Here is a 16653-nt window from a genome sequence, read left to right on the forward strand (position 1 = left end):
ATCTTGTGGTAGATCAGTATAAGTAACTGCAGACAGTGGAGCAGTTCTGGACAATTGATAAACCATCTTTGCTTGTCCCTCATCAATAATTCAAGTCATGCTGAGCCCAGGTTGACAGCAGCTCAAAACTGGGACTATCCCGTACATCCACAGAAGGAAAAGAAGAAAATCTTTCCTGTAATTAGTGTGCATTTAATACTATGCCAATGTAGAGTTAGCTAGAAATGCATATGCAATTCTGCACTGGCTATTCAAAGCCTAAAACACCCCAAACCATCTAAAATAGATAGTGGTGCTATTCTGTGATGCCACAATTACAAAAAAAAAGGGAGAATATCAGTTTAAATATTGTGACTTGCAGATTACCAGTTCTGCCACTGATTCTGCAAGATAAAAATATTTGCATTTAAGACCTAATTGTGAAGGCTGCAATTTCAATGGTGCACGAGTTGGGTCCTTAACAAGAAAATAACCATAAGTGAGATGTAACTACTGTATTTCCAACAGAAAAAAAAAAAAAAAAAAAAGAATTTGAAGAGAAAGAGTCAGGAAGGATGACAGGAGAGGCAGTTTCCTACACCTGTCTTCCCAAACCAGGGACTCAAGCAGGACCCCATCACAACCCAAACCTCTCACTAATATCTCCTGTACCTTGACTCCTGACCTCACTCCAGAGCTTTCCCTTCCCACGCCACAGCCTCTAGCTCTTACCCCTCCCACCCCAACACACAGAACCATCTAGGTTGGAAGGGAATATTGGAGGTCACCTAGTCTAAACTCAGCCAAGGCAGGGCCAACCAGACTGGGTTGATAAAGGCACCTGTTCCAGAATCTGATTAACTGTATGTTTTTTTTAAACAAACAAACAAACAAACAAGGCTTCCTAATATCCAACCAGAATCTCCCACATTCCAACTTGTTCCCTGTGTACTTCTGAAAGGAGACTGGCTCCATTTTTTTCTATGCCATCACACTAAGAACTTGAAGACAACAATCACATCTCATCTTTGCCTTCTCTTCTGAAGGCTAAGCAAACCCAGTTCCCTCCACCTCTCCTTCTACATCATGTGCTCCAGCCCTCTGATCATCTTGATGGCCCTCCATTAAATATGCTCCAGTATGTCAGTGTCCCTCCTGTTCTGGGGAGCCTCAAACTGGAAACTGTATTCCAGATGTGGTGTCACAATTGCTCAATAGAGAGGATAATCACTGGCCTCAACTGCTAATGCAGTCCTGTACGTGGTCAAAATTGTTATGTCCTCTCAACACTTCTCAGCTGAAGCTCCATCCACTCAACCCCCAAGCTCCTCTTATCCTCTGATCTATCTCAACCTTTTCAATAAACAACCTACAGGTCCCCTGCTCTCTCCAGGCTCTTTCCTGACTTCCCGCCCTCCCAAATACCTCCTATCTTAAGCTCCTCCATTCTTTCAAACCCTTCCTGCACTCCACTCTACCCAAGAATACCTCCTCCCTAAGGCCCCAGCTCAGAAGTTGCTAAGTTCTTTCAGTTTTACACGCCTGAGTGTTGCTGTGTCCCCATTCCCTCATCCCTCCGTACACTCTCTTTCATGCACTGCAATCAGCCAAGAGCCTTCAGAGTCCGCCTATCACGAAGCACTCCAGCTCACTGAAATCACAATCTCAGCATACACATAGATGCTTTAAGGGGCATTTAAAAAACCTGGCTACCGGCTTCACCTAAAGATTAGTAAAAAGGTGTCAGGAGGAAAAACACTTTGGGAAGATAAAACCAATAAATGATTACAGGTTGTAGCCCAGTGAAGGAGGCCAGGAACATTGTTCAGGCCAACAGGGACTAAGCTCTGACAGAATTAGGCTATTTGTGGATACATTGGCTTGCTAAAAGGTTGGATAGCATTTTGCTTCCCACTGGGATCCCATGAACAACAGCTGCTCTGCAACCACCTGGCCTGCAGATGCTCAACCTCTGACAGCTTTTGAAAAAGGGCATGTCCAGTCCCTCCAGGCAGTGACTACAAATGCTGTCAAGTATTTTTCTCTACTGGCCTCCATTCAAAAGTGATTTCTTCATTCTGCTTTAGACCCTTCTTCTCCCACATTCAATCCAAACAGCCTTTCTCTCATGCCATAGCCTTCAAAAGTCTGTCCAGGCTTCATGAGCTTTCTTGGTACTTTGCTAATTGTTCTTGCAGTTTATCAATTGCATCTTACATCCACCTACCTCCTGCAGAGATACACTTAGTTACAGGTCCATATCCGTTTTCTTCTTCTGTCAATCAGCCAGTTCCAAATGTAGACGTGTGACCTGCACTACACCTGCCAATTGCACTGCAATGTTGCCATTGTGCACAGGGAAGGCAGATGATCATGGTTTTTGCCATCCCCTCCTTGAATCTACCTCCTAAACAAGCCTGCCTTCAAAGAGGAAAAGTCAATTCATCTGCTTCTTCTGGACTGGGAACTAAAAGCACACACACACGCTCCGCTACTAGAACGCTCTCGACCACACCATTTTAAAAGAGATACCACATCTATACACTTGAATAACAAATACATCTTTCAGTGCTTATGAAGACATCTAATTACCACTGAGGTTTTGGTCACTTACATTTCACTAAATATCAAACAACGTTCACAAAATGCTTGATGATTTACCATCTCCCCTCTCAGCAGTGTGAATTTGTGCTACATGGCCCTTTTATTTTAGCACAGCCACTTTCAGTACCAAGTGATCTCAGGGAAATTTGTTAAGACTGGATTGTGCTTTCACACATCGAGAGGTATTGCAGCACCCCCAAAGCCCTCCCTGTCACAGCTGAGTGGCTGAGTGTTGTTCTTCACCAGGAATTCTTAATCTGGCCAATTCTTGGTGCTTCTGTCCCTCTCATCTGCCTTTTGTCTTTCTGGAGCTTGCTGAAGTCATCCATTTGCCTCTGCACTGCATCCACCCCATGAACAGTGCTCAGAGCTGCAATGGGGAACACTGCTGTCAGGAGGCTTCCAAGTATGGAAAGTGTGGACCCAAGAAAAAGAAGACGAAGGGTAGATCCAGTTTGCACCTGCCACCTGGACCACCACATTCAGCTGCACCCACCAATTTCTGTTGTATCTTCCTCCTGTGAGCTGACAGCACAGGACACACTGTCCAACCGGACCCCTGGGACTGCTCCTTGCTTCCCTGTGGCCTCTTTGGCATCTCAGCCACTTCACTCTTGCTACTCACTTCTCATAAATCAGCTCAACCAGTTGGTCTAACTTACTGGTGCAAAAGTGACAGCTATGATTTACGTCCAAGTACAACAAGCAAACACTAAGAGATTCAGCTTTACTCAGCTTCCCCACACAAAACTCCCTCTGCATCTGTACTAAGTTTGTACATGGCAAGGTTTGGGCAGTTGGGGGTCTTCAGGGGTAGCCTCTGTGAGAAGAAACCAGGGGTTGTGCCTTTACAGGCAGAGCTGGTTCCAGCTCGCTCCAAAACAGGCCCACCACTGGCCAAAGCTGAGCCCATCAACTATACCGGTGGCGCTTCTGTGATAACGTATTTAAGAAAAGGGTAAAATGCTGCACAGCAGCTGTGACAGAGGAGTGAGGAAAACGTGAAAGAGCCCTGCAGACACCAAGACAGTGAAGAAGCAGGAAGAGGAGGTGCTCCAGTTGCCAGAGCAGAGATGGCCGTACAGTCCACAGAGGAGATCATGGTAAAGCAGGTTATCTTCCTGCAGTCCGTGGAGAACCATGTCAGAGCAGATATCCACCCTACAGCCTGTGGAGAACCCCATGCTGGAGCAGGTGAGCATGCCCTGAAGGAAGCTGCAGTCTGTGGAGAGCTCCTGCTGGAGCAGGCTCCTGGCAAGAACCGCATCCCATGTGGGACACACACAGGAGCAGTCTGTTCCTGAAGGACTATACCCCTGTGGACAGGACCTATGCTGGAACAGAGGAAAAGTGTGAGGAGGAAGGAGCAGCAGAGAAAAAAACCTTATGAACTGACTGCAATCCTCATTCCCCATCCCCTTGCACCACTTGGGGCAGGGAAGGAGATAGAAGAATAAGGAACAAAGGAGTGAAGTTGAGCCTGGGAAGAAGGGAGGGGTTGAGGGGAAGGTGTTTTCAGTTTTGTCCTTCTTTCTCTGTATCCTATGTTTTGGATTATTTTTTTTAATTTGGCAATAATTTAAATTAATTTTCCCCAAGTCAAGTCTGGTTTGCCTGTGGTAAGCAATCTCCCTGTCATTATCTTGATCCATGAGTTTTTTCATCTTATTTTCTCCCCCTGTCCTGGTCAGGGGGCAAGTGAGAGAGCAGCTTGGTGGGTGTCTGGCAGCCAGCCAAGGTCAACCCACCACAGCCTCCTTTCCCCCTTCCTGTCTGCTTGTTTGTGCCGAGTCTCCTTCAGCAGCAAAAGCAGCTTACTGGGGAGACAACTTAGGCTCTGGAGAAGGTGGCAAATCAGCCTTAAACACACTGCACACAAGGTATTCTCTTGTTGTTTACCCACCTCCTACCAGAGTTTCATCTGGTCACCAACCCACAATAATGGCAAATTAGGCATTTGAAAACCATGGAATTTTTGAATTCCTTCAAAATCCTCTCCCTTCAGATTCATATGATTGATTCAACACTAAAATTATACTCAAAATTTAAAAAAATGCATGCAGTTCCTTCTGTATGTTCAAGCTTCTCTTCGCAATCACAAGGGACAGGCTTTCCTCTTCCCTCCACTGATTCACAATGAAACCTAAGAGAACTCAGATGCTGTGGGCGAAGAAAAACACAACAAAGTCTGAGCGCTTCTGACAGTAGGGCAGAAGCTGGTAACACTGAGACATTCTTATTTCAGTGGGAGCACAGAAATTATCTCCAGCTAGCTAGACCAGATTCCTATGAACACAGAGTATTGGTTATCCAGTCAGAAGGGAGAAATTACAAGCAGAAGAATTCAAGATAAGCGACTGAATCCTATAGGTCCTTCTAGATTCCCTGCAATACAAGAAAAGAGAAGGGATACATTTATGTGGCACAAAAATCAGGTAAGTGCAGCCAAATAAATACACCTGGGCTTACTTAATTTCTCAGATAAATATTATTCCTCATCATAAAGCCGTATCTTTTCAATAAAATAGCTGATTCTAAATAAGAATGTGTTTAAGTCATTAATACAGAAAATTCTTAGGATAAATCACAGCATTACAGGATGAAGAGCATCTGCAAGAACTTTTACAGTGTAATGTCCCAAATGTTGCTAAGGTCTTTGGAAGTTTTTCTATAATTAAATGCACCCACTGTTACATGCTTCATTCAAAACCAGTATTCAACAAAGCACTACTCAGTAAGGTCTTATTTTAAAATACACAGAGGAAAAGAACTGCTAGAACTTGCCAAACTAGTTGAAGCACAAGCTCCTTTCTCTCAACAAGCTTCGTCTTTCCAATGCTGAAATCCACAACACAATCACAGAATAGTTGAGGAAGTATTGGGAGGGATTTCTTGAGACCAATCTAGTCCAACACTCCTGCTCAAAGCACAGTAAGCTGTGTCAGGTTGCCCTGGATTGTTTTAACTGTTTCCAAGGATGGAGATTCCACAACCTCTCTGGGCAGGCTCATCCAGTGTTCAAACGCTCTCACAATAAAAACATTTTTTCTTCTGTTCAGATGCAATTTCCTGTACTTCAGTTTGTGGCCACTGACTCTTGTTCATTCACTGGATATCACTCAGAAGAGCCTAGCTCCATCTTCTTTAATGCCCACTAGGCATTTATACACATTGATAAGCTCCTCCTGAGCCTTCTCTTCTCTAGGCTGAACAGTCCCAGCTCTTGCAGTCTCTCCTGATAAGAAAGATGCTCCAATCCCTTAATCATCTCTGTCTCCCTTCACTGTACGTGCTCCAGTATGTCACTGAATCGCAGGACAGTTGAGATTGAAAGGGACTTCTGGAGGTCACCTGGTCCAAGCCCCCTGCTCAAGCAGGGCCACCAAGAGCCAATTACCCAGGACTATGTCCAGACAGCTTTTGATCATCTCCAAGGATGAAGATAATCCTCCACAAACTCCCGGGGCAACCTATGCCAGTGCTCAGTCACCCTCACAGTGAAAAAGTGTTTCCTGATGTTCAGATGGAACCTCCTGTGTTTCAATGGTGCCTGGTCCTGTCACTAGGCACCACTGAATAGAGCCTAGCTCTGTCCTCTTTGCATGCTCCCTTCAGTCAGTTATTTATATATATCTTAATAAAATCCCCCTAAGCCTTCTCTTCTCCAGGCTAAACAGTCCCAGCTCTCTCAGCCTTTCCTCATATGAGAGTTGCTCCAGTCCCTTAGTCATCTTCATGCCCTTTCATTGGAGTGTCTCCAGTATATCCATGTCTCTCATACTAAAGAGTCCAGCAACAGCTTATCTATGAAGATCTTATGGGAGACTTCCCTGAAGTCTAAGCAGACAATACCCACTGCCCTCCCTTCATCTACCAAGGCCAGTCATTTCATCAGAGAAGTTTATCAAGTTGGTCAAGCATGACTTCCCCTTGGTGAAGTTATGCTTACTAGTCCCCATGATTTTCTTGTCCTTAACGTGCCTGGAAATGGTGTCCAGGATTAGCTGCTCCGTCACCTTCCTAGGGATCGAGGTGAGGCTGTCCATGTCTCTCTTGTACTGGGGAGCCCAAGACTGGACCCAGGACTCCAGATGTGTCTCATCAGGGCTGAGCAGAGGGTAAGAACCACCTCCCTTGACCTGCTGGTGACACTCCGAGGCTCTTGGTATTCTTTGCCACAAGAGCACATTGCAGGCTCATAGTCAACTTGGGGTCCTCCAGGACACCCAAGACCTCTTCTGCCAAGCTGCTTTCCAGGAAGTCAGTGCCAAGCCTGTACTGTGCATAGCGTTGTTCCTCCCCAGATGCAGAACTTGATGTTTCCCTTTGTTGAACTCCATGAGATTCCCCTCAGTCCTTTTCTCTAGCCTGTCAAGGTCTCTCCAAATGTCAGCACACGCATGTGGTCTACTAACCACTCCTTCCAATTTTTTACCATCTGTGAATTAGCCAAGGATGTATTCTGTCCCATCATCCAAGTCATTAATGAAGATCATAAAGAGTATTGGTCCCAGTATTGATCCCTAGGGTACAGTGCTGCTGGCTGTCCTCCAGCTAGACTTTGTCAATGATCATAACCCTCTCAGCCCAGAAGCTCAGCCAGTTCAGTCTGCCTGTCTATTTACATAGTCTGTACTTCATCTCTGATAACATCCTTATTGACAAAGTGGTGGTATCAAAAGCCTTTCTAAAGTCAAAATAAACAACATCCACTGCTCTCCCCTCATCTTCCAAGCAAGTAATTTCATTGCAGCTTATCAGGTTGGTCAAGCATGATTCCCCCTTGGTGAATCCATGCTGATTATTCCTGCAGACCTCCTTGTCTTTCATGTGCCTGGAAGTTGTTTCCAGGATTAGTTGCTCCGTCACTTTCCCAGGGATTGAGGTGAGGCTAGTACTTCCCTGGGTTTTCCTTCTTGCCCTTTTTGAAGATAGGAATGACATTTGCTTTCCTCCAGTCCTCAAACACATCTCCCAATCACTATGATCATTCAAAGACTATCAAGAGTAGCCTTGCAATGACATCAGCCAATTTCCTCAGCACTCATATGTGCATCCCATCATGGCTCATGGACCAGTCCAGTCTGTTTAAATATTCCCTAACCCGATTCTCCTCCAGTGAGGGCAAATTTACCTTGCCCTGGACTTGCACAATGATCTCAGGGGACTGTGATTCCTGACGACTTGTCTTACCAGTAAAGACTGAGGCGAGGAAAGAATTGTGCACCTGAACCTTTTCCACATGCTTTGTCACTAGGTCCTCTGTTCCATTCAGCAGCAGGCCCACACTTCCATTTGCTACTCACGTACTTGTAAAATGTTTCTTGTTACTCTTCACTTCCCCTGCCAGATTCAACTTCAGGTGGATTTCAGCTTTACTTCCATGCTTAGCCTCCCACGTCACTTGTCCCTACTTCCACCTCCCGTATGTTTCCTTTTTATATCTATGTTTTGTCAGGAGCTCCTTGTTCATCCATGCAGGCCTCCTGCCACCTTTACTTGCTTTCTTGCTTGTCTTGATGGACTGTTGCTGAACTTGGAAGAGGTGATCCTTCAAAACAAACAACATCCAGCCTTCCTCCCACTCCCCTTCCCCTCCCCTCCCAAAAAAGGAACCAAAAGAACCCCACCCCAGCCAGCTGTCTTGGACCTCTCTTCTCCCCAGTACAGTCTCCCATGACACTCTTTCCAGCAAGTCCCTGAACAACTCAAAATCTGCTCTCCTGAAGTCCAGAGTTGTGATCCTTTTTGCTTCCTTCCCTCCACTCAGAATCTTGAGCTCCACTCAGAATCTTGAGCTCCACTCACGGTGACTGTAGCAAGGCTGTCTCAGCCTTCACATCTCTGACCTGTTCTTCTTTGTTGGCACATTTATGTGGATATGCTTGGCATGGGCCCCCCTCCACCCCATTTTCTTGATTATAATGTTTCTCCTATTCACCTCACCCCACCTAATTTGCTTGCCAACCTGGACCATCACTTCTTTACTTGATCATTGGTCATTCTCTCTCTACCTCATCTTTTTCATGGTCTCCTGTTGAAACTGTGAGTTTTTAGACAGTAGAACTGGCAGCCAGTATTCAATAGAGGTAGACTTTGAGAGACAATTGTATTTTCAATTTTATTCAGGTATGCAAAGATTTGGTCAACCATACACCATAGAACTAAAGGGGCACATACAAGTCAATTCCAGTTTCTTTTGGGACTCGAACATCTGCATGCAAAACAGCAACCTGAATCTTGCCCAAGTGTCAGGGTAACTCAGAAGTTGAATATTGTTAATCTTCAAATCTCAAAAGGGTTAAAATACTAAGCACTAGCAAAGGCTCATTTTTACTTTAAAAAAATAAAAGCAACAGTGACCCATTGCATTTCAGGAACTCCACAGGCAGTATGATGCTGTCTTTTTTTTAATTATCAGTATGTCCTATAGACTGCATCCAGGTGTCTAATGTTGAAAGAAAACCTTCACTGAACTCCTTCCATTCCAGCCTTCTCCCTCCCCGCCGCTGCAACTTTCAGGCCCTTTTGTGCTTAATGAGAAGCATCACTGGGCACAAAGTCTGTGTTTTAAATAGTTCCAATTTAAAATAAGGAAATCTCTATCAACCCAAAGGAATAAACAGTGCATTTTTAACCAAAGCTTGCTTAGAGATGAACATATTGAAAAACTTATCAATATTATTTTGACATTAAAAAGGTATTAATCCTATTATTCAGTAGTGGTGACTGCAACAGTATTTTCCACTGCTTATGTGATACAAAATCTTGAATTCTTACCAGATGATAGTTGATCTGCCAACAGCATGAATTCTGAAAAGGGCTTGTTTTCTTGTTTTGTTGTTTTTTTTTAATAAGAGCTGCCTTTGATGACTTTCAGGGAACCAAGATAAAATAAACAAACCCACAGATTCTCCGCTCACTTAATCAAACAAATAAAACAGAAAAATTAAAAAAGCAAGCAAACAATGTATGGGCAGGTATACTGGATATGAACTTTCTTCTGGGATTCTCTATACTACTTGTTGACTTGAATTACCTATTGACTGTAACAAATATATTCAGATCTTCAGAAAATAAAGAATGAAATGTCTCAAGGGCCAGAAAGAGTAGTGGGAGGTGGGTGAGTCATCTGAAAAAAATCCATCATCATAACAGCCTCTAAACAACCACAGCCTAGCTGCACTAGTTACACAATATTGAAAAGAGATAACCAGTGCAGCATGTAGCTGGACCAACTTACTGCTACTCTTTATCTCCCAAGACAGGAACCAGCTGTATTATAAACACCCAATCTCCTTTTGTCAGTGTTGTGGCTCAGCCTCAGCCAGCAGCTAAGCTCCATGCAGCTGCTCGCTCACTCCTCCCTGCCTCCAAGGGGATGGGGAGGAGAATTGGAAGATAAAGGTAAAACTTGTGGGTTGAGATAAGGACAGTTGACTACAACAGTAAAGAAAGAGGACAATAACAACAGCAAAACTTATAAAAGAATATACAAAGCAGGTGATACACAAAGCAATTTACTCACCACCTGGAAACTGATGTGCAGCCTCTCCTGAGCAGTGATCCCTCCTTCCTGGCCTGTTTCCCCCCTTTACATACTGAGCATGACGTCATACGGTATGGAATACCCCTTTGGCTAGTTTAGATCAGCTGTCCTGGCTGTGTCCCCTCCCAGCTTCCTGTGAAAATTAACTCCATCCCAGCCAAAAATCAGGACATTATCCACTCCTTATTCTATATCGTCTACGTCACGCCCAGATCCTATACTTTCCAATTAATCACCACCACTTTTCCTGTCTTTTTTTTTTATATGTATATATACACACACATGCAGATATCATTCCCTGAGTCTATGGGCCATCCCTCTAAAATGTCCATTGAGATCATTTAGTCCATGACTTTATGACTTTACTTTACATTATGAGTCCATCTCTCATAGCAGTCTGTCAGGGCAGGAGCGATGGTGTGTGCTGTTGGACTGTTGCATGCTGCATCCGGAGCTCACAGCCGGTGTATCTGGTGCAGCTCATGCTCACAGTCTGCAGGTTGAAGATGTCCATTTCAAAGAAGTTGCTGGGTGCTGGTTGCTGAAGCCAGTTCTGGTTTCATCACCTCTGCACCTTGCTCGGTTTCATCAAAGTTCACCTTTCATCAGTTTGGGTGATTCTTACTGTAATACCATTGATATGGCATACAGCAATCGTAGTAGCAATGGCATACAATGGCAGGGTTATTCATCATACAATTTAATTTATTGGCTATTCTCACCCAAAATTAAACCCCCTTAAAGCATACATTGGACTTCCCCATCCTTCTACATCACGCACCAAGTAAGCCCAGGTCCTTGAGTAAAAGCAATCCCACGGATGGGTTTGCCTAAAGCAGGACTAACCACGTTTGAAATCATTTTTCTTCTGGGTAACTTGGTAAAGGGGGCTTACAATCAGATTGTAATTTGGAATATGCATCCTCCAAAACAGCACAATGCCTAAAAGCAAGCTTGTATTTCCTTTTCGCTAGTCAGTGGAGACACAGCTGCTATTTTATCACATCCATTTATCTCTGACAACATCCATCTTGCCATTTTATTCCTGAAAACTGGATCTCCTGTGCAGGTCCCTTGACCATACTCTGTTTCATGGCAAAACTGGCTTTCAGAAGGATTTTAAGTATTTTCTTCCCTTTCTCAGAGACAACTTCTGCTGAGTTGCCCCATATGATGATGCCATCAGTGTACTGCAGGTGCTCCGGAGCTTCACCCTGTTCCAATGCAGCCTAGATCAGTCCATGGCAAATGGTGGGGCTGCGTTTCCACCCCAGAGCAGTCGATTCCAGGTGTACCGGATGCCCCTCCAAGTGCAAGCAAACTGTGGCCTGCACTCTGCCACCAAAGGGATTGAGAAAAATGCATTAGCTATATCAATTGTGGCGTACCACTTAGCTACCTTTGACTCCATATTGAAGTTCCAGCATGTCCGGCACGGCAGCACTCATTGGTAGCATAACTTAATTCAGGCCACGATAGTCTACCGTCACCCTCCACTCTCCATTGAACTTCCACATTGGCCATATGGGACTGTTAAAAGGTGAGTGAGTTCTGCTGATCACTCCTTGGCTCTCCAGCTGATGAATCAGCTTACGGATGGGAATCAGGGAGTCTGTTGGTGCAGTATTGCCGCTGGTGCACTGTTGTGGGAGTGATTGGCACCTGTTGTTCTTCAACCTTCAGCAACCCCACAACAGAAGGGTTCTCTGACAGACTGGGCAAAGTAGACAGCCATTTAATTTCCTCTGTCTCCAAGGCAGCTATGCCAAAAGCCCACCAGTACCCTTTTAGGTTCTTGGAATACCTAAATACCGCCCTGAGGCAGTCTATGCCAAGGATGCACAGAGCCACTGGGCCAGTTCGAATGGGATGCTTTTCCCAGTCATTCCTATTTAGACTGACTTCAGCCTCCAGTACAGTTAACTGTTGGGATCCCCCCGTCACTCCAGAAATACAGATGGGTTCTGGCCCTTCATGCGTCCTTGGCCTTAGGGTACTCTGTGCACTGGTGTCCACTAGAGCCTTGTACTCCTGTGAATCTGACATGCCAGGCCATTGGATCCACAGAGTCTGGTAAACCCGGGTTGCCCCTTTCCTCCACAGAGCTAGAGGCAGGGCCTCTCTAATTCCGGTCATTGTATTTGTTACTCATTTCTTATAAAAATTACTTTGAAGTCTCTCCAAGAGAATCATAAGTAAGATCAGGCCTTTCACTTGGTCCGGGAACTGTCTGCTAGAAACTGGAACAGCATTTTTCCCGGAAGAATCCCCTTTTGTGATTGTTTTTCCTTGCAACTCACATATCCGTGCCTCTAGAGTCAATGTAGCTTTTCCATCCCACTTCCTCATGTCCTCTCCATGGTCATGCAGGTAAAAATCACAGGGTGCCTCGTGGTGTGTACCCTCTATATCCTGTCTCTTGAGCAGAGGAATGCTTACTCCTAACAGCTGAAATACTGGTCCATACCGGTGGGCAACAGGACATGTTCTCTTCAAGTTGCTGTACCTTCTGGGACAGTTTCTCCACAGCCGAGATGAAGGAGGAAGAGAGACTTTCTTCGCATTGCCAGAGTTGGCCAGCTACTTCATCCACCGTTGGTACCTCTTTGCCTTTCCAGCCCATTACTGCCAGTGAGTTGGTGCATGACAATGGTGCGCTCTGTCAAACTTCTGCAACATTGGTCATGTGCATTGGACTTCATCAGGATCTGTGGGTAACTGTGTGTTGTCCGGGTCATAATAAACCATCTCCCATGTGGCTAATTCCCTCAGGTACTGGATTGCTCTCCACTTACCTGGACGACATGCAGCATCTTCACTGAAGGGATACCTTCCCCTCATGCCTGACAGAAGTCACCTCCAGATCCTGAGGGCTTGTGTCTTTTTCCCAATCATCTTGTCAATGCCCCCTTCCCTAGACAGGGATCCCAGCTGCTCGGCCTTCCTACCTTCTAATTCCAGGCTACTGGCCCCATTACCCAGCACTGGAGTAGCAGAGTGACAATGTGCTTACTGGGATGGCGGCTGAAATCTTTTAGCTTATCTCACAGCTCACTCAGGGACACGGACTGAGTGATTACCTCTGGTTCTGGCTCCTCCTCCTGTTCTTGTGATGGTCCTGGTTTATCGTCATACCTTACTAAGCAAACTGATTTTTTTTGTGCATTCCTTCTTGTGTATAGGGGCAACAGATACTGGCACGGGTTGTTTTTTTTGGTTCAGCTGCAGTGCCTGTCCATCTCTTTTCTCTCTCTTCCCCCTGAGGGTGCTGCTTAATATCAAGCAGTGTTTGGTGAACAAACACACACCATTGTGACCAGTGACTATTTAACTAATATAATAAATGCACAGCATAAATTTGTTTTAACATGCTCTGGTCAGATCTGTCGTTACCTCAACCCTTCAAGCCCCACATTGGGCACCAAAAAGGACTGTCATGGTTTAGCAGCTGAGCACCATGCGGCTGCTTTCTCACTCTACTCCCCCACCCAGGTGGGATGGGGTGGAGAATCAGAAGAAAAAGGTAAAACTTGTGGGTTGGGATAAGGGCAGTTTATTAGGACAGCAAAGGGAGGAAAACAACACCACCACCGCTAAGAAGAGAATTTACAAAGCGGCTGATATACAGAATCACAGAATGCAGGGACTGGAAGGGACCTCTAGAGATCATCAAGTCCAACTCCCCCTGCTAAAGTAGGATCACCTAGAGCAGGTGATGCAATTTGCTCACCACCCAAAACCCCATGTCCAGCCCATCCCTGAGCAGCAATCCCTCCTCCCTGGCCAGCTCCCCCCCTTATGTACTGAGCGTGACGTCATGTGGTATGGAATATGTCATTGGCTGGTTTGGGTAACCTGTCCTGGCTGTGTCCCCTTCCCAGCTTCTTGTGAAAGACAGGACGACCATTCTAACATTTGACCTCTCCTTCATTTTAAAGGAATCTAATTAACCATGCAGTTAGATATTTTTAATCTCAAATATTAAACAAGAATTAATCTTTATCAATCCTGTATTTAATAAGCTGTCAGAGAAAAAGAATCCTATCGTACACTGAAGTTTCTAAACCATCAATTACAACAGCTCTTTGATAGAAGACTGGTATTAAAAAAAAAGTTTGTTACTGCCAAGGACAGCAGAACATTTACTCATTCCTCTAACTGTGAATTTATATTAAGATCCCTTTACTATCTGAGAAAATATGTTAAGTGCATTGGAGAAGAGTTCTGTTGTACCTAGTATTCCAGGTAACACTAAATGACTTGATCTAAGCCTTTCTAAATGGGTTCTAAAAGGCCCATATAAAATATCAAAGCAGGAAACAACAAAAAGACAGACAACACTGAATCTGAGAAATGACTCAGATCCTAGATTAAGTCCATCTAACAAATCAATATGAAAAGCTGATGCCTTGAAAAGGGGGAAAAAATGCAGGCAGCAGGGACTGCAATTCTACCAAACCCAAACCAAGGAGCAGCAAGCAGTCGTAGTTCTTGGCAGAGTTGCCCACTGCCTGCAAGAGGCACAAAAGAGGCTCTAAAAGAGTCTGACTCTACCCTACTGATGCTAAAAGCCATGAGGCAAAGGCGCTCGTTCCCTCGCAAATGCAGCCTCCAGAAATGGAATATTCCCAAACCCTTATATTCCTGCAATGAGAAGCCTTAACAGATTCATTTTTTCTTAATAGTATGCTTTACCCTAGAGAACATTTATTCCCCAAATACAGAAAAATAGAATAGCTATACTGCTGTAAGAAAGAGGCAAGACACTCACCACTCAAGCCATTCACTTAAATGAATGTTGTTATTTCCTCCAATTCTGTAAGCATGATCCACTTGCTTTGAGTTAGGTAATTTTATTTTTTTTTTTAAATACCAAACTTCTTTTTTTTTTTTCATTTCAGTAGGATTTTGGAAAACTTTTTATTTTGAAAAAAATTTCTACCTCATCTCCTCTCCCTTTTTTGAAAAGCTGTCAAATGCAATTCCTCAGTTTGATTTTTCAGATTTCTCCTGTAGCATCCATCTCCCCATTTCAAAACCTTTTTCATCTTAAGATGTAGAGCAGCAGAATCCAAGTATTCCTATTTTACCATTCTAAATTTCCAGAGTTCAAAGAGTCATAAAGTATTACTGTAAAAAAAATCAAAAAACAAACCACACAAAAACACTGTCCTCAACCAACTATAATTAAAGACTTCACTACAAAAGAAGTTTAAATATATGAAATAGCTCCAGTCTTGCATGTGTTCTTAAGAAAGTTCTGTTTCTTGCACAGATGAGTTGACACATCCTCCTCCTGAAGCTATGCAGCTGTTAACTTAGATACTTGAGAACCTTTCTGTGCAGGAACTGGTATCAACATACTTCCGGAGGCTGAGGGAGAAGGGAAATTTCCTCCCCAGACTGATTCCCAGTACTTCCTCCAAATTCAACCAGATTCCCTCCACTGTCTGACACAACATGTGGAAAGTAACAGTAAATGTTACTGACAATTCACAAAAGATTGGGCTATTAGGAATTTCCATTGAGATCTCCCTTGCATTGTAAAATCTAGCCATTTGAGTACCTGAAGTATGTTTTAGGTTCTTATTTTATAAGCACAGATTTTCACATTTTGTGCATGTAACAGATGTGTGTGATAAAAACTGTCTTAAGAATATCCAAGTATGGAGGTATATTGGTGACAATGAAAGGAAACAAGGAAAGGCAAAGAATGAATTTGCAAAGGAAAAAGAGAACTGGTAACGAATGGCAGAGCAGAGCCCAGTGAACAGAAGAAAAGGAGCAATGGGAACTGAAGTCATATTGGCTACTATAATGATGACAAACTTCCACAGATGAACTTTTTTTTCTAAGTCCCTTATCCTCTCAACTAAAAACTGTTACTAAGATTTAAAAAAAAAACAAACCAAAACAAAAAAACCCCACAAAAAACAACCAAATTGCTTGTTAGTTTCTTAGTAGTCTTTGACAAAATAAATTGTACCCAGAGTATGAGAATTAATCATCAGAAATTCACCAACGAGGATCTTCATTCTTGAAGAACACTGAAGAGCAAACCAGGCATCTCTACCCTTAGAGTACTGGCAATAGTAACTACTTTTGACGGAAAAATCTGTGGTTCAAAGAATAACAATGTGTTATATTCACTTGAGAAATGAGATAGCTGCCAGACAAGCAACCTTCTAACTTCTCATACATGTATGGATGAGCAATATGCTTTAATATAAGGACTCTTTCCTTCAAATATTTATAGACAGTTTTGCAAAAACACAGACCATATACCATACTATATACTATCTTGCAATCTTTTTGTGCTTATATACACGTCCAAATGCATACTCAGCTGATAAGTCAATTCCCATTCCAATTACTCAAACTTAATTTTTTTTTCCCTAAAGTACTTGCCTGTAGTTACCACATGGTGGTATCCATGCTAATAGTTTCTCCTATGTTGTAACGAAGTTAAGAGGCTAAATTGCTTCTGTGGATTTCTTCAGACTGATAAGGAGATGCCATTT

General features: G+C 43.7%; 1 protein-coding gene across 3 annotated transcripts in view; it reads right to left on the bottom strand.

Moving 5' to 3' along the window:
• Nucleotides 1-16653, bottom strand: part of SYTL5 (synaptotagmin like 5) — a 98526-nt gene that overhangs the window by 49402 nt on the left and 32471 nt on the right. The gene's annotated exons all lie outside the window — the stretch shown is intronic.

Source organism: Balearica regulorum, chromosome 1 (assembly GCF_011004875.1).
Source record: "Balearica regulorum gibbericeps isolate bBalReg1 chromosome 1, bBalReg1.pri, whole genome shotgun sequence".
Lineage (NCBI taxonomy): Eukaryota > Metazoa > Chordata > Aves > Gruiformes > Gruidae > Balearica > Balearica regulorum.